We start from the raw sequence: 25,235 nt of genomic DNA on the forward strand, positions 1-25,235 counted from the left end.
ACAAGAAGAGTCAATTCTGAAAACTGCACGGTTGGATATGTTTCATATGTCATATGATAATATAATATGTGGATAACTTAACATCAATATTCTCTATGAAATTAATATATATGTATATACACCCCCACCCACACACACACGCACACGTATATGGATGATTTACAATAGAATGGGAAGAGATCACTTTGAAATTAGAATCTAAAATCCACTTCTGAATATTTCATTCAATCTACTGGTTTCATCAAAGGAAAAGTGGTTAATTTTAAGTTATATTATTTGGTAAGTTTTAAATTTTAACCTTGAAATGATATGTCCCCAAGTGGCACAGAACTAAGCGCCAACAATCATCTTCCCCTGTGTTGTAATTAAAATCATAGGGGTAGCGTATAAGGGATTAAGGGACGCTTTTTTTTTTTTTGGAAGATGTTTAACATTGGGGTGACACAGTAGTTGTGTGCAGTCGCCTCAAAGCAAGAAGATTGTGGGTTCCATTCCCAGGCCCAGGGCCTTTCTGTGTGCATTGTGTAGATGCTCTCCCTATCCCTGCCAGAGTTTCTGCTAGGAGTCCAAAGACATGTACATCTGGATTGATTGGTGGCTCTAAATTCCCTCTAGATGTGAGTGTGAATAGTTGTATGTCTCTATGTGTCAGACCTGTGATAGACTGGGGGCCTGTCCACAGTGACCCTGTCCTCACCTGGAACCCCCAGGGGCCCAGATGGATGGATGAGCGGTTGAAAATGGATGTCTATTTAACAAAAGACAGTAAACCTATTAATAATCAATGTAGACTGCTTTGTCTCAAGATGTGAGAATACATTCATATGCATTTAGATTTTTGCATTGATAAATAGTTTTTCCATATATATTCAAAGATTCCACATACAGGGATTTAGATTACTATATTGTTAGCATGAAGTACTCTATCTATGGCCTTACTTTCTATTCTAACTAGGCATTAATAACATTGAGCAACTGAATAAAATATTAAATTGGATGGTTCAGCTCAACTGAGCTTAATCTGGAAGTATATCAATGTACAGTGATTGTACTACAGCCAAGTCTATATAGATTTGTATGGCAGCATGTTTGCTAACACAATAGGAGTGGTAAAGACAAACACCATTACTTTCTGTCTACCTTTAGGAATGACTTCACATCTGGCTGGCTGCTCTCCAAAAATGGGGTTGATCAGCCATATTCACAGGAATTAATGGTGAATCAAATGAACCGGCCCTGAGTATGTTCACTGCAGCTGAACAGCCTGCACAAATGAAAAAAAATCTTCTTCCTGCTCTTTGTCCAGTTTCTGCAGTTTAAAAGAAAAATAAAACGTTCATCACCATCACCAGTCAGCTCACAAAATAAAGCCTTTATTCAGTAGACTAGTGCTGGATTTCGACCTCCATTGTAAAATTACACTGAATTAAATTAACCTGTCTTTTTCTTTTTATATTATTATGAATGTGAAATACCAATAAAAAATATTGAATACTTGTAATTGTAATACATTTTTTTGGAATTAAATTATCTGTTTCTGGGTCGTGGGGGATGCTGGAGCCAATCCCAGCTCACACTGGGCAAGGGCAGGGCCAACATACAGACAGAGACAGAGACTCACACTCAGCACCCTGAGGAAACCAACGGAAGAACGGGCAAACACAGCATAGAAAGGCCCAAGGCCCAGGAACCGAACCCGCAACCTTCTTGTTGTGAGGCAACAGCGCTAACCACTATGCGGCCCTGCTGCCACAATGATCATTTGATGAAAGAAATTAAGAGCCTGAACTCCGTATTAGATGCAGAACAGTTTGTAGCATTGAGTGACTCAGTCTGTACTGATGTGACAGTCAGGATTTAAGGAATATCTTTAAATCGCAAGGCAAAAGTTCCATAAGCCGCCATGTTTTTTCTACTGACTGAAATATGGACATTTTGTGATACATGAATATTCTGAAGGATTCAGGACAGTTTATTGGTTTATGTGGTTAATTAAATTCTATTTATTTAAAAAAGTGTAAAAAGCTGGGGCATAACGGGGCCATAGAACATTTGTTATCAATATTAGTATGCTTACATAAAATAGAGAATTCCATTGTATGCAGTAGTATGCATCCATGGCAGTGCCCGTTATCACACTTCATGATGATACTGGGTGGCAAGTTTTCCATCATTGACTTGTTTCACATTGTTGAAACTCTTCAAATTCCTCACACATTAAAAAAAGCATGTTTCCATTATCACTAAAGTAGGGGAGTGTAGCAAGCAATTTTATGAAGGACATTCAAGGGAAAAATACAAGTACTTTCTATGGACACTGAAGAATACGGCGATGTATGCCTCATTAAATGTACTTTTAATTCCATCTTATTTGGGCATAAATAGATGTACACTGATATAGTTTAGATTTTAATTTTGTCATCAGTCTGCAGGCTACAAATATTTTCCTCTTACTCAGAATAAACTTCCTGGGGGGAGTGGGTTAAATTGCAGAAAGAATGAAAGAATACGTGAACACCAGCGACTTGCTCTATTTAACAATATGTGCAACCTGGTCATTTATTTTTTCTGTAATGCTCATCTTCTTTCCTCTTTTTGTATCCTCGTTCACCTCCCCTGGGATGTCTCTATCGACTGCCTCAATTTGATTTTCACACAAGTTTCTTTTACTGTTTTGATCTTGCACTTGCTATGAATTACCCATGTATGTTGCAGAAAATGTCACAGGAGTGGGCTGTGAAATAACAATGCAGTTCGCAGTGTACAGTCTTGCTGTTCTTCCCTTCTAGTTGCCTGGCTCTCATTGTCTCTGTTTCTTTCTTTGATGCCTCTGCAATGAAAAACACTAAGACATTTTTTTTTTCCCTGTTTTTGTGCATAGAAAGAATGATTTTTTTCAAAGAATCTCACCCCACCCACCCACCCAACATTGGAAGGGAACAACAGTTGCTGTGTGTCAAACAAATGCTAATAAATGTGCGTCTTATTCCTGAATTTTGTAAACAAGTCACAGTAAAACCATTAACGTTGGACTTTTCCAAATTTTTCTCCAGCTTTACAACTGTAATGGTTACAAGAGGCCATGCTTGGAGGAGATGTCAACAACAGTCCTTTGGGAAGCCTAAATAGCCAAGAAACATATTTATATAAAACAGTCCTGAAATACTGGACAGGCTCTATGTGCTAATACTTTATGGTAGTTTGAATTAATTAGCACCTGTTCTTCTCTGCTTTCTCCTTGCCTGTGGGCTCACTCATTGTTTCTAACTCAATCTGACCCCATTTAACAACAACCAGGTGAAAAAAACCAAGGCATCTTTATTTGTTTTGAGATACTAGTTATAATGGCTTGTTACATGGCTGCAAGGACGTAATGGGTTTGTATATCATGCATAAGTAAGCTATTTGGCTGACAAATGTCTTGCCTTTAAGGGTGGGCGTGTGGTGGCCTCCATTAGTAACCCCATACATGGGTAAAAGACTTCTATCAAGTCCATAAACTTTTTACTTTGTTTCTGTGTGTTATTTCTGTAAAAGGAGAAAGTACACTGAGGATAACTAAATGATGACACAAATTGCATTAAGTAACAACCATTCTCATGTTTAGACAACATTAGGATGTTTTACGATCAGCTGGCAAGGATTACTTTCTTATGATTTGTGAACACAGCACACTTGCATCCAACTATAAAGCAAAAAAAAAAAAGTTTACAATAATGAATCTTGCCATTTATCAAACCTTTCCTGACAGAGAATGGATTTTTCCCATACAATCAGGGCAATCAGAAAAAAACTTGACCACCACATGCATCCCATTGTATTGTGGTATGGTATTTTTGTTTTGTATCATACACTTTCATGCCTAGAATAATGACACACTTCTGTTTCATGCCTTGTCCTCAATCACAAAAATAGCATGGTAAATTCAACAAGGTGGAAGCAACTGTGCACAACTAATGTTGTGTTTCATTTTATTCCCTTACATTGTTCTATTTTTGTGAGTGTCACATGCAATGCTACAGCAAAATGCATTAATTCAACTCTCTTTTTTTGAATTATTTTTTTTATTTCTTTTAACAAAAGCCACCACCTTCACAAGCAGGAATTTCAGATATTTTCACTCACACACACACACCAATGACATGAATGCCCTGGCAGTATGAGTTAGCAGCGTTTTCTTCAACCCAGTCAGAAAAAATACATTACTGAAAGTTTCAGCTATCTTTTCCTCTGAATTAAAACATGTCCTCAGTCACTGGAGAGAAAAAAAAAACCCTACCTGGAAGACATGGCACATACTCAATTATAACCATCCTCATTAGAATTTGCCTTATGCTACGAACTATGCAATTAGTCTAAAGCAGTAATCAGAATAAATACACTTTTCAGTATCTCTGTCTTTCCACTACATTGTGACTTTGTAAGTGACAAGCTGACTGTGAAGCACAAACAAACCCTGCACCCTTCTCTGAGTTCAAGAGAAAGTCATAACAGCTTTGAGTTCAGTATTTCTCTGCAGTAATTTTCATATACAGTCATTGTATATAACTGAAAAAAGATTTTGAAACTTTTCTTGTTCATCATTCACTGATCATTGCTCGTGAACAATGTAATGGCACAACTCCTGAATATATGTGAATGACAGTATATTCTATGTCTGTTCTATTATTTTGTGACTTAAAATAAGTTATGAGAAATAAACAACTAGCGCCATAGGTTTTTCACCACTGTGTGCAGCTTGTGTAATGTTATTCCTAAAGTTTACTAATAACCTAATTTCACCCTATGCATGTTTTAATATTTAATACATTTATATTAGTCCATTACTCTATTATCAACCATTGTTAGTCTGTTTATGCTTTTTTCTTTTCTGATGTTCATTATTAGCATTTACTATCAGAACTCAAATGTTTTTATTTGCCACATTATTAATTTTATCATTATCATTATCTGGTTGTTATAATTAATTACCACCATTATACTATTGTATGATTACAAAGCCGTGTAAAATGAAGCTTAGGTTTTTGTTTTTTTTTTCAAAATAAATTTTGATGATATTTTTCCTTAAAAAATGCTTTTATGTTGGGCTTCCTATTTAATCAATGACAGGGACAGGTGAGGAAAACATGTGTTTAGAGTATCTTTATGTAAAATAAGTGTGCCAAATATTTTTGTGTTCACTGCGGTTCACTTAACCCACTCAGTAAAAGGAAAAACGAATTAAATATTCGTACTTTTTATTTATTTCAAAAGATTGAAATGTGCTTTTCCAACTAGATGAATATTTCAAGCAGAAAAGCTTTGATAGAGTGCATTTGAGAGTTGGTGCATGTTGTGTCTCTGTACAATGGGTTTGGTGGGCTCCATGCTTGGAGCACTTTGGATGCAGAGTGGCAGAGAGAGAATGGCCTCCGTCCAGCTGAGATAATGGAATTGGTGTGTTCTCCCTGAGCTGTGCTCCTGGCTGGAGTTAATTCTGTTAATAGCAGGAGCTTCCACAGTCAAAGCCCTTTCTGCTTGGGCCGTGCTCAGAGAGCACAAGAGGTGGCTTCTGTAAGATGGGTGATGGATTTATAATGGATTAACTGGAAAGTGGCACATACAGTTAACAATTGTTCTTGAATCTGCTAATGTGTAATCATAAAAGGACTTGACTGTCCATATTTGAGTCGAAGCTCTATTCATGCAAGGCCAGCAGCACTATGGCCGCCCTGCATCGCTCACAGCCTTGCACCATTAACATCAAAAGCACTTTGACAAGATAATTTGTTTTGGGAAATTTTACTTACAATATTTACTCTGCATTAATAGGTCCTCATCATCAGCCACAGTTGCCCACCCTGCCTACACCTCTGAGATGCAATGGAAGATGGATCGATCAATAGTTAGCTAGACAGACAGACTGATAGCTAGATTTACTTAATATACCCCAAGGTGGAATTTCTTAACAGGAAGATTCTTTATACATACACACACATATACATATATATAACTGATCAAGTCAATTTAATTCTTAGATTTTAATCTTCAATCAAATGCAATATGTACAAACTCATTCTATGTACTTTCACAGTGTGATTGAAAAGGCCTTGACAGTTTTACCTTTTTAATTAAACTAAGAAATAAAAAACAGGAGAAATGATGCCTTAACCCCAGAGGTGAGTTTGCATTTTACCGCTCAAAGTCCCTATGGGTGTAACAAATGAGATTTGGGTCAGACGCATGAAATAAAGCCTGTGGTTAACACAGCACAGTAGCCCATGAAAACATTTTAATAGGTTATTCCATGGTGTAAGTCAGTGGAAAAATAAATAAAAAATTCTACAGTTGATGATTTCTTAAAGCTTCCACATCTCTTAAAAAGGCAGGTTGTTAAGAAGTGGCTAAATGAGACTACAGAGGTTGTCATCATCACACTGAAATCCGATTTATCTACCGACTGCCTTTACAGGCTTGTTTGTAAGAGAGGTACGCGTGCTAAATCATACTACCAGTCCCATTAGCTCGTCCTCAGGGGAAGCAAGGTGATGCAAACATGTGGGTCGGCAAAAACACATAAGCCCTGTATCCCTGAATTGTTCTTGTCTCTCTCTCGGTTTAGATGTTACAGCATCACAGTGACATCCTTTTAAAATGACACGTCATTGTATAAAATTTATAAATGGCACAAATTGCCTTGTGATATTAAAAGTGTTTGGTTTGGTATGTCACTCATCATATAAATATGATGCAGAGATTTCAACGGCTGAGCCGTCATAATGGTAGCTATGATACTATTGCATTGTATGGTAACCTAAATATTGATACTTCCTACATAGAACTGGTCCTTGAAGTAACATCACAAATACTTCCTACTGCTCTGCTGCTTATAAAGTAAAAGTCTATTCAAATGTGTGATGCGGTAGCCATAAATACATTTCAATGACAGATGCCAGCTGGGTAGATTACTTGTGTAGTTTTGATCTCTGTCAAAGCCGTTCTCCATCAGCTGGAGCAGAAACTATAAATGAGGCTCATTGTTTTGGGCTTAGGTCAGAACGTGAATATTCTGCACCATGTGTACACGCTAGAGGAGAAATCTTCCGTAATCTTCACCTCGAGTTAATTGCTGCAGACAAACATTATGGATCGCCAGAGACTCTTATCACTAACTGCTTCAATACAGAGGAGATTTTCCCCACATCTAATATGATTTCAAACTCTGAGTAAGCTTTGCAACAAAACTATCTGTTTGCCCTATTGTCAAATTTATCCATTTTTCCATGAGCCGATCTGAAGGAGATGGATGTACATTCTCACTAATTACAGCAATTATTACTCCAAGATGCTATAACAAGCTCTCAAACAATTACCCCTTCTACCCTTACTCTCTATGTCTCTTCCTCCCACATAGTCTCTGAAGAAGTATCTTGCTGTACAAATATATGCTTGCTATTTATGCTAGCTCATAAGGAAAAACTACAAGCATATCATTCATTGTATTGCACAGCAGCATAGAAACTAAACAAGACCAACACTAGGGAGCCAAGTTACTTCCTGCTGAGCACAAGATGTTGAGATGGTGACATTCTGTTATGCCAAATTTACAAGACTGCTGACGAAAGTGTGCTTATGCCTTACATACACAAAAAATATACACTGCCTGGGTTGCAGAGAGGCATCCACTTTTAAGATACTATCGGACTTCACTGAATCTACTGTCACTGCAGAGGCAGCATTCAATAAAGTAAATTTCTTGCTCTTGATTTAACAAGCCATGTTTGCTAAAAATACATTCCTATTTACAGCAATACAGTAGCTGTGGGGGTAAGTTGTAGGCCATGTGTACTCACACTCGACGCTTGAAGCTACCGAATACAAACACTATAACCTTGTCTTGTTGGCCTCAGAGCAAAGCAGTTTCTCTGTGCCTTGTTTAATGCCATGCTCAGGGGCTTTTCAGCTATGGTCGATGGCAGAGGTGGGGTCACTCCTCTCTCAGACTGTGGACCAAATTTTTTAGCTGTTGAAGAAGTGCCATTTCTCAGCAAAAGCATGCTCTTTTAAGCACAGAGTCACAGTGCATAGCTGAGCGACAGCTCTCTTTACTACTGACAGACACTGACACTGCATGTTTTTACACAGTTGCTTCTCTGTGTGCTGTATCTCTGATTATATTTCAATGTGGAAAGAGATGTTTGGAAAACAATGCTCAAGAAGCAATTCCTCTCAAGGAATATTTGGATTCTCATCAAAGCATTTTCCTCCAGTTAGGCTCCCTCTCCAGCCCGCATCCTCTGTGCCACATGGCAGAAACTGTTGAGGGCCTGTGGGGGGGAGTGAAAAGTGACTACAATGGACAAAGGCATGTGTGGCACCTCATATCAATTGCTTCTCATCCTTTCAGCAATTACTGTATGAAAGTGCTGTCGACAGCTTTTGCACTGCACTATGCATTCTCAAACAATAGGAGACACACCTGCCTTTCGCAGACTGAAATGGTGATGCCTGCAAAATAAATGATCCATATCGGCCAGTAGAAAGAATGGAAGGCAAGTCTACATCTGAAACTGACTTTTATCGCGCCACAATTTACCACACAGTACTGTAGGCCTTTTATAAGTTTGAATATGCTTTCCAACACTTCTGCACAAAATGTTTCACATGAGATGAGGTCAATTTTGATAGTGCTTGCTATAGCACCAACATATTGCAATGAAATCTATGATTGAAAGTTACTGTGCTCTGTGTTGTTAGTAAATGTTGACCTTAGACACACACAGCAGTGCTAAAACCTTGTGCGATGTCATGTTATTTATGTAATTAATGAATTTATGTCAAAAAGTAATGCTGGGTGATGCCCATCACTTAACTCCATTTAAGCCTGGTATTCAAACACACCTTGTATTCATATTGTTTTAATATTATTGGAACCAGATTACATTCACATCTAGTAATATTATGTCTCCAGTGTTCCCACTGAGAATTGATTGCTCTGTCCAGCTCACAGCACAGGCCTCTCTCATTTGTCGAACAGACAACAACAAAAAAAAGGAGAAAAAATAAAAAAAATAAGGAACCAAAGAAGATAACAGCCTTTTGTGAAGATGCATTGTCTTGGGTCTTGAGGAGAATGCTGATTTATGCAGTTGCTTTCTTCTCATCTGTGGTCAGCGAGGACTGCTTCACATTACCGCCCTCTAACTACCAACCCCTCACTGCTTGGACAGTTCATTACTTTCCTTTTGACATAGTTGCTACATGTGAATTGACAAATCATGCACATTTACAGTGTGGCCATTATAAGTCCCATTAAATCTCTTTCTCTGGGGAATTTACTATCATGTAGTGAAGCACTATCCAATTGCGATCCAGCCACTCAAAGTGCACTTTAAAACCCGAAAATCAACAGCAATGGGAACTTAACTTTTTTTTTTTTTTTTTTGGTGGTCGGGGTTGTCAAAGAAACTAAGATTAGAGAACTGCAGCCAACTGTCCGTACAAAGAAGGAAAAATAGATTTTTTTCAACAGGTGAATATCTAAAATGAACATTGATTTATTACCATTCAATATTTTCAGCAGTAAGAGGCTGAACAAACACCATGCTGTAATTGTTGGTTTGGATTTCCTATCCTTTAACATTTGACAGAAATTGACAAAAGCCATAGGAGTTCACCGAGAAACATTTCAGGTTGAAGTCATTACAGGTAATAATGAGACTGTATTCACCCATGTTTCCTCATAAAGCTGACATGAAGTGGTGCTGACAGAGCTGAGTGCTGCTGAAGAGCCTCTATTAATACTGCAATACAACATCATTTTGCTGAGCTACGTTCCCATTTCTGGAAGTAATTTTTTAAATTATTATCATTATTATTCTCTATTTTGTTTTCGTAATATGAAGCACAAGTCGCAGATTTGCTGTGTACAGTTGCACTGGATCTTTGAACCCAAATAGATGGGAATAGCTTCATCTATCCTCTTGTCCCTGGTTTACGTTGCAGCCCAGATTGTGAAGGATTAAAAGATTTGCCATGTGGGCTTCTTTCAACTTAAGTTCCATGTCTTATGTTGTAAATTCCCCTGAGCTTTTAATGTTCGTATTGAAGATAAGACAATTTCAGACATTTTGTTTTTCATTAAATGAAGACTTGGTGTTTTCGCCATGAAAACCAAAGCACTATAGTGCAGTAGTAAACTGAAATCTATAATACATCTTCTGTGGTCACTGGATGCCAAGATGTAAACTGCTGTCTGAGGCCTTGAGATTCACCTCCAGCCTAATCACACCATTAGTGTTATCCCCCCGTGCAAATGTGCCTGTTGATGGGCTGTCTAATGTGAGAGCTGTGGCCAGGCCTCTAAGAAGTCATCCACTTGCCTCATTTGGTCGCTTCATTGCACTCTGGGAAATATTTCATGAGGTCTAAGTGACTAAAACACACAGTGAAGCATTTTTTATCAGATCTTTACATTTTAATCTAGTTGAGATATTTTAAGGTTTGAAGGTGAGGAAAGAAACTTGTTCTCTGTACAGTTGGAGCCTTACTTATTGTAGATCTAAATGATAAAGCAGGGATTATATACAAATGACTTTGTTGATAACAATTTTACACATATTAGTACATATCTGGTTTATGGGAAATCATGAAACTGAGCTTTTCAACATTTCAACAAGAGGAGTCTGCAACAACTGATAGATAACATGTTTGTTATTCTTATCAATTTAAAAAATACTATCAAGGCATATTAAATTAAGGTAGTGGACATGACATTTTTGTAACTTCTTTAACTTTGTTTAGCTTTAAAGAAAAATTCCAGATTAGTATAACTTGGAAATTATTTGAATAAGCTTGACAAGCTACCCAGAATGTGTAATCACTGCAGTGAGCCATGATGTGTCTCTTAGCTGAGGCAGTTAATTTGTTTAGATGGTTGGACCGGTTGTAAACAAGCCAATAGTTTTGTCAGATATACTTGGTTTTGAGGTAAACCCAAAAATTAGTCCACCATCATGTGCCAACCACATCTCATTTCAGAGGAAAAATTGTATGCACAATAACCAGAATCATCCTTTAATGCCCTCTTGATCTTATCACGTGGGAAGATTATTCAACTGTTGACTTATTATGAAAACTGATTTAGTTTAAACTGTGTAGCATAATCTGACCAGCACAACACAACTCAGTTTCATCTACTGAAACATGGAAATAGTCAGGTTTCAAACTGTTTCTGATCCGCTGGTCACTACATATTGTAATCTATTTAAAAATGGATTAATTTCTCATTAGAGGTGTTTGTATGGAGCTCTCAACCACGTTGTTTATTTAACTGCTTAAATCTTTGTTTAAACGTATGCTTATTACATGGATTTAGCACTTTAAAGGGTTATATGGCTCCACCTTTACAATGAGACTCCCTCAGTTTAATACTTTAATACTGCATGCAAGCATATCTCCAAGAAAATATTTTGTACACCAAGAAATTAATACTGTCTGTTTCTTTTAACAAAGTGTAAAGTGCTAAATGTGTGTGGTGCAATCACAGTGTAGGAAGTAAGTCGCAGATAGTAGGTGGACAAAATGCATAACAACAGTCACGGGTTGACAGTCAAGTCACAAAATCATTTATCTTGAGGTTAAAAAACACTGCAGCATAGAAAATAGAGTGAACACATTCTATTTGTACTTCTTGTCATTTAAATTTTTTCCACGTTGTCGAACATATTTGTAAATACATTATTCAAGAACTTAGGGGACTTCAGACTCAGTCAATAAAAATATTTCCTTATTCTGTGGATAATTAACATTTTGTAAAAAAAAATGTTGTACATTATTGGGATCTAATATAAGGCTGTTGTATGATGGCTCTTGGAGTGAAGGCTGAAGGATAGATATCTTGTTCATACGGATAAAATTTGACATTTTGCAACTTCAAACGTGAATTCTCAAGTTACCTTTTCATTTAATTCCATCCTTAGGGGAAAGTGGTAACTCACCGAAACGTTGGCTTAAAGACCCCAATCTTACCACCTTGAGACCGCCGCTATAGTAAAGAAAAAAAAAAAAAAAAATGCAGTCACATACTCTATCAATGCAAGCAATGGCAGAAGACAGCATCTTAACAAAGCAGGAAGATGAAATTCAGCTAAATGTAATGATGGCTTGCATTGGGTGGCACACTGACTCCCCTAATGCTTTCCACATAGAGACCCACATGCCAGTTCACCCAGAAAATATGGAATGAATTCATGTGCATCAGCAGCTTATAATGCATTTCTAAATTTGGTGGCGTTATATGAAATGAAAAAGTCTGTAAATGTTTTATTTATTTTTATTTTTTTTACTTATTTATTTTATTTTCATACACTGGCACCACAACCAAGAGGGAGCCCCAAAGCCTTCGGCATTTAGGTGGCTATCAGACTGCTTGGTTGAGTTGTAATTGTTAAAGCAAAAGCCTGATCACTGGCTGATTTCACCCTTGATCTCAACAAATGACTCTTTGACCGATTATAAATCTGCTGCCAGGGACACAGACTGTGACTGAATTGAAATGACAGGGACATAAAATGAGACTATAATCTGTTTATTGCTTGAAGCCAGAGAACAGTTGCACATGCTTTAACAGAAGAATAGATGCTCGGAGGTTTAGTTTGACAGGCTCATATTAGAAAAGTGAACAAAGGTTTGCTTTGCCCATAGAAAAAGGAAACAAAGAAAAATACATATTTTGCAAACATAGGTGAGTTAAGCAATGTTAGCAGCTGCATTGTAGAGAAAGCTTTGGGGCGACACAGGTTTCAGACTGACTTTTGTAGTCAATCAGATTTACACTAGCTTGTGTGTCTTTTTATCTTTTTCAATTAACTCTCAGGCTAAAAAGGTCACAGAGTCCAAGGAATCTGTGCCTCTATCTGCAGTTATCATGATTTTTTTTTTTTACTTCAGACTTCTATGCAGCTTTTTGTTCCTTGCCGAATTTAGAGACTTGACTCATGCCCTCTGTTTAAATCAAACATCTCTTTCTTTCACCACAGCACCCATAGTACCTTATTAATGGCCAAGCATTATGACAGTATTGACAACTTAATTATCTTGAGGTCACATCTGTGGTGCAGACCATGTATTGGTTTACATTCATTCTATTTGTTTTCAATATTTGGTTGTGACCAGTTATGCAATATCAACATTACTATTTTCTCTTTTCCGTAGCATTTTCTTTTATTCAGTCCAATGCTCTCATATCTTGATTCATGCCGAACCTTGTCAACCTTGTAATCTCGCTTAGTTTCAGTGTTTTGTACCAATTTTGGCCACATTATTGTATGTTGAACATAGCAAGTGTTATTGTCTTCACAGGTTTTTAAATGAATGCAGCTCCAACTCATAGGCCACTTGTATTTTTAAAATATCACTGAAGTTGTTGCATGGCTGTCATCAGCAACTGAAATTCCATTCAAAGCAAGCATAAACTGTGACATCAAGTGATGAGTTTCCATCCCCATGGACCCCCATTATTAAGTTCCTTTGAACTAGTTGTTAAAAATTATCTCGTAAAAATGCATTGACCTTAAATTGTTACTTTATTGTTTTAATTTTGTAGTTATAATCAGAGCAAGAACATTTTAGATTATGCTCTGTTTTATAGATATTATTTTACTTTTCTTATTATCATTATTATCATTATCATCATCGATATAATTTTACTGCAATATGTCCTCCAGAAATGTTTGAAGACATAAACTTTCCCTATCACGGAATATATCAAGCTATGATTGGTTCCCAAACTCATTGTGATGTAACAAAGTCATCATGTAAGCAAATGTGTCAAACTCAGATTTATGGCTAGCACAGAGCAACTTTCCCCCTCCAGGAGATGACTACGGAGACATCCAACTACCTACATACATCATTCTGCACAGTGAAAGTCAAATATCCAAATGTGACAAAAAGCACATGAGTAATAAAATACTTTACTTGATAGGGTTGACATTTATTGTCAATGATGGCTGCATCAACGAACTGACCATAAAAATGTCTTTTCTTGCTTTACTCAGTAATTTCCCACAGAGCTGGCTGTACTGTATCGATTAGACGGCGTTGCTTGAACTGTAATAAGTAGCCTTTTTTTGGGGGGGGGGACTAACACACACATGCATTTTGTAAGTGTGGCATGGTTGAAGTAGGACTGACTCCATAGTCAGTACAGTGGGCATTTTCATAAAGTAGGGAAATATCACTCAGGCAAACACTGTGAGTTACTGACAGGTCAATGAATATGTTTTAAACAGAACTGAGGTGCTTTCATATCTGGGCTTTCTCTGTTCATTTTATTTTTACGAGTTAATTATCGTCACCCTTAAAATCCGAATCTGATTCACAAAATCTTATCTGAAGATAGAAGCAGCCCACATTAGCAAAAACTATAGTAACATAATTAATTGCATTATTGCTTAAATTATTATAATATAAAACATTTATAATGTTAGAGACGTGATGAAATTAGAACACGGAAGAAGAACTTGTGGAAAAAGAAAAAGACTTCAGTGGGACATCATCAAATTTAAGCAGCAGAAATGTAGGGCATTCATTATTGCAGTGCGCTGCTGGAATATGACTTTGATGTGCATACGATGTGCAAGTAGAAAGGGAAAGAAGAAGTGACACTGGGACGGTAACTACTCAGATAACAGAGCTGAAATCCTGTTGAGAAAGCCATCACTTTTCATATACTCCAATTACATGACTCTCCTGCATGGCCATCATGAATCATATAACAGATCATGATCCTTTAATGAAGACATTGAATTACTGACAAGTTGGGCCTGGTTGTTTCCTGATTCTGTTATTCTGTGCTCAGTGGTGTAAGGATTGGACAGAAATGATTTTTTATTTTGCACAAACGTTGCATGCAACGGGAAGTGAAGCACACCAAATGATGCTTTGATTGAGCACATAATTGCGGGATGAAGAATGATGATGACAGAAATATTCTGTTCGCTAACGACATGGAACAAAACTATAAGCCATATCAGTATTGTTAGAGGGTCAACACTGACGTGTGACTGGTTTGCAAATTTCTTAATGCTCAACATACAGCGTACAATTCCAACTGAATGCACAACTATTCATTAGGGATTTATCTTTTAGACTGCTAAAACTGGGAAAAATAATCATGCGGGGTGAGGTGGTATTTACTTTGAGTGTCTTTACTCACTTTAATAATAACGTGTACACAATTTGGAAACAAACACAAACAAACATTTTTTCTGTTGCTAGTGGTTACATGGAGCTACAAGATAGCAAATATCGAAAATATACAGACTCTAAATCACAAAAAGTGCATAAAACATAAAAACATATTTACATCAACGCTGCGCAAGTACGGATTGAACTCAGCTAATGAGTGGAGGCACCACACACACACACGCAGATATTTTAACAGACTTAAAATATGAGATGCACAGTCATTTGACGCTTGAACTCAAAACAACAACCAAGTAAAACAAAATACCGACAACATACCTGAGAAAGGGGTCAATTAAAACCTGTAACATTTGTTAGGTTTGTTGCAGCAAGTCAAATGTGGGCGAAGACAAAAGCAATCGATTTTAGGCTGCCAGATCAAGACCACACTGCATCATTGATATTAACCTGTTTACCTCTGAGCATGTAATCACTTAATTTGACAAGTTTTAAAACCATCATTATACCAAGTGACTTTTAACTTTTACCTACTCAGAACAACAATGATAATAATAATGATTATAATAATAATAATGATCGTTATTGTTTTTGTTAATGTTACATCCTATTGATTTACAAGCAAACTTTTTATTTGTTTATTATTTTCCTCACTTGACATATCTAGTATCTGTATTTCTGAATATGTACATATTTGTTTTCTTTTTCTTCAGAACAGCCAGTCTGCCATCATCCAAACACAAGCAGTTGAACTGGAACTGTAAACTACTGTATGTGCAGGAGTGAAAATATTTGAGAGCATATTTTTCTGTAAGCCTATCTATGCTTAAGTCTCCATAGTGTTAAAATGTGCAAGTCAACAATGAAGTATAGAAACGATCGCATAGTCGCCTTATGACTAAAAATATCAATACGGGTTTTATTTTAAATAGCAGTTGCAAAAAATTAAGGAAGTTGTACACACATTTGATGCGTCTGAAAAATTGAAAAAACTGACATGTTGCCAAACACAGTAGAGAAAAGACACTTTATCTCTACTTCACTTGGCTATACAGCACCTCCTGTACGCAGACACAGAAGTGAAACACACGGAGAGTCAGTAATTCTGGAAAAATAAAATATATTCTTCTCCTTATTTCTTCTGATATTTGTTGAACATTGCTATGAAAATGAACATCAGTTTTTGTACAGCTGCTGCTTTTCTGATGATTGAATAGTTTTTTTCAGTTTTTTAAAAAAACAACTGTGTTTTCATCACTTGTTTGCCCATTACATGCTGGGATAAGCTCCAGCTCTGTACTCATGACAGAAATAAATGGGAGGAGAATTGGACATCAGTTTAAATAAAGACTGTTGAACGGTCTACCTAAATATGTTTATAAAATGTTTTATTTGGTTCCTTTCATTTTCCTCAGAAAGGTATCCAATTAGTGGTCAGCACTGCAGCATAGTGGTTTGCGCTATTTCCCCTCAACAAGAAGGTTGTGGGTTCGGTTTCCAGCCTGGGGCCTTTCTGTGTAGAGTTCACACCTTGCTAGCATGGGTTTCCTCCCTCTGTCCAAAGACATCATGTTTGGGCTAACTGGTGACTAAATTGTCCGTAGGTCTGAGTGTGAGTGTGAGTGGTTGTTGGTCTCTGTCTGTCTCTGTGTGTTGGCCCTGTGATGGACTGGTAACCAGTCCAGGGTGTACCCCGCCCTCACCCAGAGTGAGCTGGGATTGGCTCCAGCAGCCCCCACGACCTGGAAACAGATAAGTGGTAGAAGATGAATGAATGAATGAAAGGTATTCCAATTCAAGCTGGCACTTAAGTCTCTATGATTAAAACCTAAATGAATTTAATATTTTAATGCGGGAGAACTCCAAATGGCCTTTATGTGATAAAACCTATCTTTTATTGATCATCCCCACCTGCTATTGCCAGCAGCAGTTTACCTATTACTTATGCATATCTTGCTCAAGTTCAGTGAGTTTTCTGAATATTTATATATAAAGAAGTCTTTTTTTCATCTCCCAACCTTTCTGTAAAGGTCACATATTCCTTATCGGAGTTGCAAAGGTACCCCTTTTACCCTATCCTAATCTTCATCTAAAAGAACATTTTCACATCATGGCAGCTCTGTTTATGTGTGAGATTCACAATCTGCAGGTTATTCTTCATTCTTCAAGTGTGGCAGGTAGCCTTTGTGGTTTGACTGGCTGATGTACTTTGATGAATCAATCATGAAACAACATTTTGTCCTCTGAACATCTCCATGTAAACATATAAATGCTACTGTGTATCTTTTTGTTGGATTGAAAACACAATTTCTTTTTTTTTTTAATTATAAAAAACGTGATCGACCATCGATTGGAGTTTTATACTGTCTGAAAACAAATCAGTGATCCACAAAAATAACCAGACGTGCCCAATTTCTTCACTCTACAGATTGACTTGTGTACAGTTTGGATTTGAAACAGATGTCTTCAGTGCATTGGATTCCACTCGATTTTATGTGTGCTGTCACTCAGGCTCTTTCACATTTTGAGGGCCTTCCTGTGTTGCTTGGCTGCCCTGTCAGAAAAGCCACCCAAGTCAAAAACAGATTGAAGTTCTTTATTAATAATTAGCTCACATATCTCTAGGATTCTTTCAGTCTAACACCCATATTTGGCCTCTAGATATGTTTGATCTGGTAGTATAATCACTGGGGACTGGTATATATTCAGGAATAGTTCTTGTGTAGGTGTCTTATCAGTCATATTTGAACTTCAATCAGGTTTTGGTTACATTGAAATGATTGGCAGAATCTCTCTGAAGCAAACACAGTTTATGGCCGAGGACACACTGCAGCTAAATATACTTGTTACTCCTCTTTGGAGTGCTTCGCTCATGTAGTTCACGCACAGTTCGTTTTTGGAGGAGATGAGAGACTCCTTTGACGGAGAGTGACTTCAGTTCACAACTGCACTCACCACTTTAAAAACATCAGGTTCTGACAAGTGAATTGAACTGTCGATGCAATAAGCCTGCACAGTAGCTATGAATCTTAGTCTTACAAACGCAGAGAGCATAACGTAAATGATAAAAGCAGAGCTAATGGAGATTGTACTGAACTGTTAAATTTGTGCTTAATTCGATAAGCATTTATGGTTTGATTTAAGTTTTGTATGCCTCATTGTTACACAATGATAGATTGCAGAGTAGTTGTAACTTCTTAAAAACAGGGGGTCTTTTGTTGTTTAGTTTTGACTAAGACTGAAACAACTACAAACAGCTCTCTGCTTTTATTACTGCAGAACATGGCTAATGGGGAAGCCTTACTCTGTGGCCATATAACTAAGCAAAACAGAAAGTATCTCACCACCCAAAATTATTATTGCTGTGGCCATTAATAGTATCTGTACAAGAAATGACCAATTATCATTTGCATTTAAAGTTAAATGCATCAAAGAATGAGCTGCACTGGCACTCGCAAAATATGCTCAACAGTTTCAGCAAAGGGCACAGCTCCAAAAGAGTTGTCGCTTGCTTGACAACACTGAATTATTTAGTCCCCTGAATGGCAACAGCATAACACAACAATGAAAAAGGACACACTCACAGCCATGTCAGGAGACATAAATCAATCAAAGAGTATGTTTTTCTGGGATGCTGCCTAATCTGATTCAACACCAGCATGCTTTACCTGCTGTGTCATCTCTGCTACAAAACACTTGTATCCTGAATTTGTTTTCCTTACAGTGCGCGAGAGGAGTGTGTGTAGAGATAGAATATATTATCAGTTTTGAATGGGGAAATCCGTTATGCACAACTGGCACTGTAAGACATGCAGTCAGCAAAATTGGCAAATATTTTTGTGAGTCTCATAAAATCTCTCAGACATGCTTCCAGGGTCACATAGCCACAGGAATACTGTGTATGTATTTTAAAGCCAGCTCATGGAAGAAGGGGGAAGGGGGTGATTAGTGCCACTATGGATTTGATGGATCTTAGACTTGTATTTGTTATGTGGTCTAAACAGCTATTTTTTTTTCTTCAAAAAATCTACCACTGCCATAAACCACACTCCTCATGAAAGTAATCTTAACCTTTAGAATAGCAGTGAGTGATGTATCGAAGGAAGGATTGCTGGGGGGAAACAAGGTGTTTTTGCCTAAGACACTGTTGTCTAGCAGACAAGGGGAGTTGCATTCACATCTCGAGATACAAGGCTGAAAAATCAATATGTAGTTTTTTATTGTGATTTTAATGGGAATGCTTCCTCATCAACTGGTTGAAAAGCAGTCAGTGATTAGCATTACTGTGCAGGGATTAGTCTCTCTAAGACAACACTGACAGTCACTCTTTGTTGTGTGCAATTCCTTACCAATCTCTAATGTTCCTTAATATGAAAAGCAAGTCTGGTGTGTGCCGTGGCCTTCCTCTGCTGTCTGTCTTAAAGACCTTTTGTGTTTACTGAGAAAACGACACTTTTGAGTTCCACAGCAGTGGAGAGAGGAGGTGGATATAAGCTGTTTGACAGATGCGCGTAGTATTTCACAATTTACCTGTCAGCTGTCAGAGCTTTAATCGACATCAGGGGCTGCCTGTGCACATCCATGCGTCACTTTTCACACAGACACTGGCTGACATTTTACTTACAGTCTTAATCTTCTTAGGACACTAACGTGTTTTCTAATAAAACATCTGAATACTGAACATATATATCTCTTTTTACAAACATGTCTTTTGTTTTGCATTGGGATTCTGCCACATCCATCGGTTTCCATGTAATCGCTCAAACTGTACACTTGGTGGGCATTCAATGTAGGAATAATGCATTTGAAATTTTCCGATCAATATACTGTCATGGTTCAAATTACAGTGCGTAATGGCTGCAAATAACAACACCAAAGCTGTGATATAGCAGCATTACAGGACGTACCAAGTGTCAGACCAGGGTCCATGCTCAGACCTCCACACTTACGTTGCGTGCTGACTTCTATTTTAATTTGTGTGAATATGCAATAGGCTTTTGCGTAGGTGCATAACTTTACAGTTAGTGATATGTATAACCTGGGTTGATACAGCAACTTTATAATTTACATGTCCTGATTTTGTGCATACACACACAGACACACAGATTCACACAGTTGTTCAGCCTTGACTCGACAAAATTATGTATCTTTCCATTGAGGCTGGTTAGCTGGCTGTATTATATGCAGTAGAAATAAAGATGAGAAAGATAAGAAAGTATGGGAAGTGATAGACAGGCGACTTTTTATGCAGCCCCCAAAGATCCATGCATTTATTTAACTCATTTTCAGAGTTGACATGTCATCCATCTGCATTGTTTATTTTCAACAGCACTGTATCAGTCTAAGTATTTGTAAGTTTAACAGCTTAGCACTTCAGATATACTGCAGTCAACTGGGAGGACTTGCAGGCCAGTGTGCATTGCCTCTGTTGTCAGCTTGCCTAAGGTTGATTGCTCATGCAGGTAGCATTTACATCGGCACACAGTTAGCAACGTAGCATGATGCCGTACATCCCCTACAGTAACATGTATTCACATATATTCAATGCTAATGCGTGTTTTTACACAAACATTGCAATAAGTTGGAGCTATAATTACCATTATTTGAAATGCGCCTTGTTTGTCATTCAGCCCCATAGAATAGTTTTGGGCATCACTCAGGAAAGCTGTTAATTGGATTTTTTTTTTTGTTTGTTTGTTTTTTGCATAAAATATAGAGAGCTAAAATAGAGGCATAAAAATAGTTTTGAATGTCACTCAAAGGGACGTATTCAAGCGCAATGTTTCAAGAATTGTTTGAGAACATCCACAAATTGAGCACTTTGAAAAACCTGTCAACGAGTCTGAACTTCCGCCTAAGGGAATCAAACTCTCGGTCTTGAGCTGAATTGCTGACATTAGAGGCACAGTGTTGAACATAGTACGCTGGCAGCTCAGGCAGACTGGTGAAGGCAAGGAACACTGTGAGCAACAAAAAGCATGACTTAAAAAATAAAAAAGGCTTGTTGACATATATCGCCTCAACCTTAGGCGTGTCTTTCAGCTGCAAAAGGGAGCTGTCACAAAGCAATAAATTATCTTTTTCTTTATTTTTCTTTTTTTAAATATCAGCTATTTTTTTTTAATTTTGTGTCAAAGCTGAGAAACTAACATTCCGTAAACTGTAAACAGATCCTCATAAGTGAAGCATATACTTCTAAGAAGATTATTTTCAGGTGTTATGAATGTGTTATTAACTACGTTTCAAGTGACGCCCTTCTATATGATTGAGTTTCTCCAGCCCTGTGCATTCTGTGGGGAGCAGGGCATCATGGGGCTGCCTTGACAAGCTCATCCATCAGCGCAGCATGTTCAAGTCCCCATCAAATGCCTGCACCACTCCATAAAGTGGAGGAGGAGAGGTGTCACTCCCTAAACAGGATATATGGTCTCTCACTGAGACACAAATTAGACAGTAAATACATTACGGTGGAAGTAGCCTCTTCCACAGCAACATGTTTGTGGCGCTGCTGTGCCAAAATCAACACTGCAGGACTATTAGAGGAGGCCACATGCCTGCCAACAAGGCATAGATATTTGCATTACTCCAGCACCTCCCTAACATTCGACCAGAGCACTAACATAGCGGCAGCCTCATCGTGTGAAGAGGAGCCTGTTTTAAATGACCTATCCAGTAAATTAAAATTTATCAGAACACATACTTGGAATTTTAAACCTTTGTCAATTGTGTATTTAGTTTTGCCTCAACATTCAAACTAAGATAGTGTATTCTTGTTTTTTGGGTAGTTTTTTTGTGGTTCCCCCCAAGGTAGCATCCTTATTGTCACTGTCCTTGACATCCTTGAATGACCATTGCTGTGTTGGAGGCACAGGTGGAATCCAGCCCATCTCAAATTTTGATTTGGCATGGATCTCTGTTGTCACTTCATTCTTGCCCATCTCGCTCCTATGCTTGTCCCACTTGCCACACATAGCCCAAAACTGAACAGTGCAAACAAAGCAGACAGACCTGTCATACCGTCCAACACACTTTATCAATTCCCCTCACCCCTACCAACCCACTGCAAGCCCCACTACGGCTATCTGTGTTCTTTGCTTTTGCTACACAATGTGGTGTGGCCACTTTCCCGCAGTTGTCTCTACTCCACTTTGCTGCGGCCCTCAAGAGAGTGTACACAGCCACATATACTCTGATACACACAGTGTCACTCCTTCCACCTTCCAGAAAGAAGCTGTAAAATGCATTAAAGCAAATATAATCCCCTGAGCTCTTCCCCACTGACCAATGAGAAGGTGTGGCTTTCAAAAACAACAAAGATGTGCTGCCTCATTTATGCCCCACTGGTGAACACCAGCCAACTGTGATTGTTTTTACAACCAAATTGCAGGTGCTGAGTGGGGATTGAGCCTGGGTTTTTGCAGTAGTGGCAAGTGTTTTGCCTCTGTGCCACCTGTTTGCACAGCACTCCAAAGCCTTGATGTGCAATGGTAGGAGACCATTAAGTAAGAAATAAAGCTATATACCTTAGGTAAAAAAGTATATAAAAAACATAGAGGAAAGTAATCAGTGCTCAGGATTTATAAATGGAAAGGAGGATGAGAAGTATTTAAATGAGAGCATGGAGTCTTATTTACTCTAAGAGGCAGAGCCCAGATTCTGTGAGATGCGCGAGGAAATAAGCAGGTTCATGGCAAGCAAAAGAAATGTTTTTGTGAAGCTTGAGGATGGAAAACCAAGCGACTAGCCGTCTTGTCTTTTCCGTGTGATGTAGCAAGAGTATCTCTGTTGCCCTCAAACCTCTGAATGTGAGACTGGAAGGACATAAACCAAGCTTTCATGAATATGCATGTGTTCTAAATGGCAACTCAAACAAAACTGTGTTCACCGGAAGACCTGGAAAAGCACAAATTTAGGAAGGAGGTTTTTTACCATCCGTGAGCACATAAATAAAGTTTGGAAAGTTTACAAATCCATTTGCAGTTGATGCGGAAAATTTTCTGAAATACTGACACATAGAACTGAATTAATTACAGTGGAACAGCCCACTGAGAGCCAAGTTTGAATCTCTTGTGGCAAAAGAGTTTGCCCCTTTCATCTGAGACATAATGCCACAACTCCGCCTTGAGGCTCTCTGTGCGCTGAGTATGTTTGGAAGCATTTATTTGTGTAAACAAATGTTCTCCGTGATGAGGTTCAACAATCATCTCACAGGTTTGCCTGACAGACAAGAAGAGGTTTCTGTTTTGTTTTGTATTTTTCAAAGGTGTCTGCTGTCTGACGACAATGTATTATTTCAGTAACAGATCTCACATTTCTACTGTGTTTGTTTTCCAATGATTGATCACAGTCGGGTCTATGTAATCAGAAAAACAAGGGCAATGGATGCACAATGAGTAGTATCAAAAACAAAAATAGCTGGAAAATCAAACAACAAAAAGCTGACAGTTTTATTGAATTAATACAGATATTATAACGCAGTGCAGCTTTGGGTGGGATAATTTCCAAAGACAGACATAAAGCCATGCAAATTTAACTAAATATTGACAGTGCGAGGTGCCGACTGTCAGTATGTGTGCAACGAGGAAAAGGTCAAAACCATGATTTGGGTCTACAAACAAAATGTTCAACAAAAGGTTAGTGATTCTGTCAGAATAGTTACTCATTGTCAGTCTATAGTAAGATAACTGGACTGTTTCGACAGATTGCAGAGGGGAATGAGAAATTCATATAGATTTTTTTAAATAGATCTTTTTGCATTTAGTATGTACACACTCATTATATATCAGTTGACTTGTATTGTGTAGTCTGGAGGGGCAGTAATGTTGTAAATGTAAAGAATAATAAAAGTATCTCTGAGACTTAAAAAACAGCATAGAGCCCGTCAAAAGATGATTAAAAGGATCAAGATATGTCAAACACAGGAAGAGAAAAGAGAAAAAAAAAAAAAAAACAGTATACAATACAAAGAGTATCTGTACAAACATACTCCAGCGTATGTATAAACATGAAGAGAAAGGAGCACAAACACAGAATGTAGTAAATAACGTTCAGATAATATAGTTGATACAAAAACAGCCTAAGCCTTATTTATTCAAACTGGTTTATTATATGCATGAAGTTCGGAAGAAAGCAGTTCTCGGCTTTGGTCATCCCTCTTGGCAATATTAGAAAATCCATAATCTTGACCTCAAGAGGCAAAGAACTTCAGAGTGGAATCAAAGCTTAACTGTATTTATCAAAGTGAAGACTCCAGTGACGGGGAGCAGGGCAGCGTGGTGGTTAGTGCTATTATCCCACAACAAGAAGGTTGCAAGTTTGGTTCCCAGGCCTGGGTTCTTTGTGGCTGCATGAGTTTCCTCCCACTGTCCAAAAACATCATGCTTGGGTTAAGTGGTGACTCTAAATTGTCCGTAGGTCTGAGTGTGAGTGTGAGTGTGAGTGGTTGTTGGTCTCTGTCTGTGTGTTGGCCCTGTAATGGACTGGCAGCCTGTGCAGGGTGTACCCAATGCAAGCTGGGATTGACTCCACCGGCCACTTTGCGCTGGGAATGAATGATAATGAATAAGCAGTAGAAAATGAATGCATGAATGAAAGAACTCCAGTGATCACCTCTATTATTTGATGTGGCATCATCACTTTGACAGGCTACTGAGGAGAATCAGAAGGTTGGGTGATAGTCTGATCCAAGACCTCATTAGTGCCAGCTATCAATCAATTCAAGGAAAGTTTTGAGTGAACCGATATTACTATTTGACAGAAATATTGATCTATCCTCAGCTGGACTTTCATACATGAGAGAGAAAGAAAAGAGAAGAATTCTGAAATGATAACAGGTCACCAAACCTATGCACATGGCGTAAGACTTCATGGCCTCTGCTGCTTATATGGTATTGGATTATGGAACTTTTACTGTACCACTTTGTAAACCTACTTCTGGAGAGTTAGCTTCTTGTTGTCTTTGCACTGTGTAGAGGCAATGACAAAAGTGTTGTAATTGTTTTCATGTAAGTAGGCTAAAATGTATTAGTGCACAAAAGATAAATTGAAAA

The sequence above is a fragment of the Echeneis naucrates genome, chromosome 14 (assembly GCF_900963305.1).
Source record: "Echeneis naucrates chromosome 14, fEcheNa1.1, whole genome shotgun sequence".
Taxonomy (NCBI): Eukaryota; Metazoa; Chordata; class Actinopteri; order Carangiformes; family Echeneidae; genus Echeneis; species Echeneis naucrates.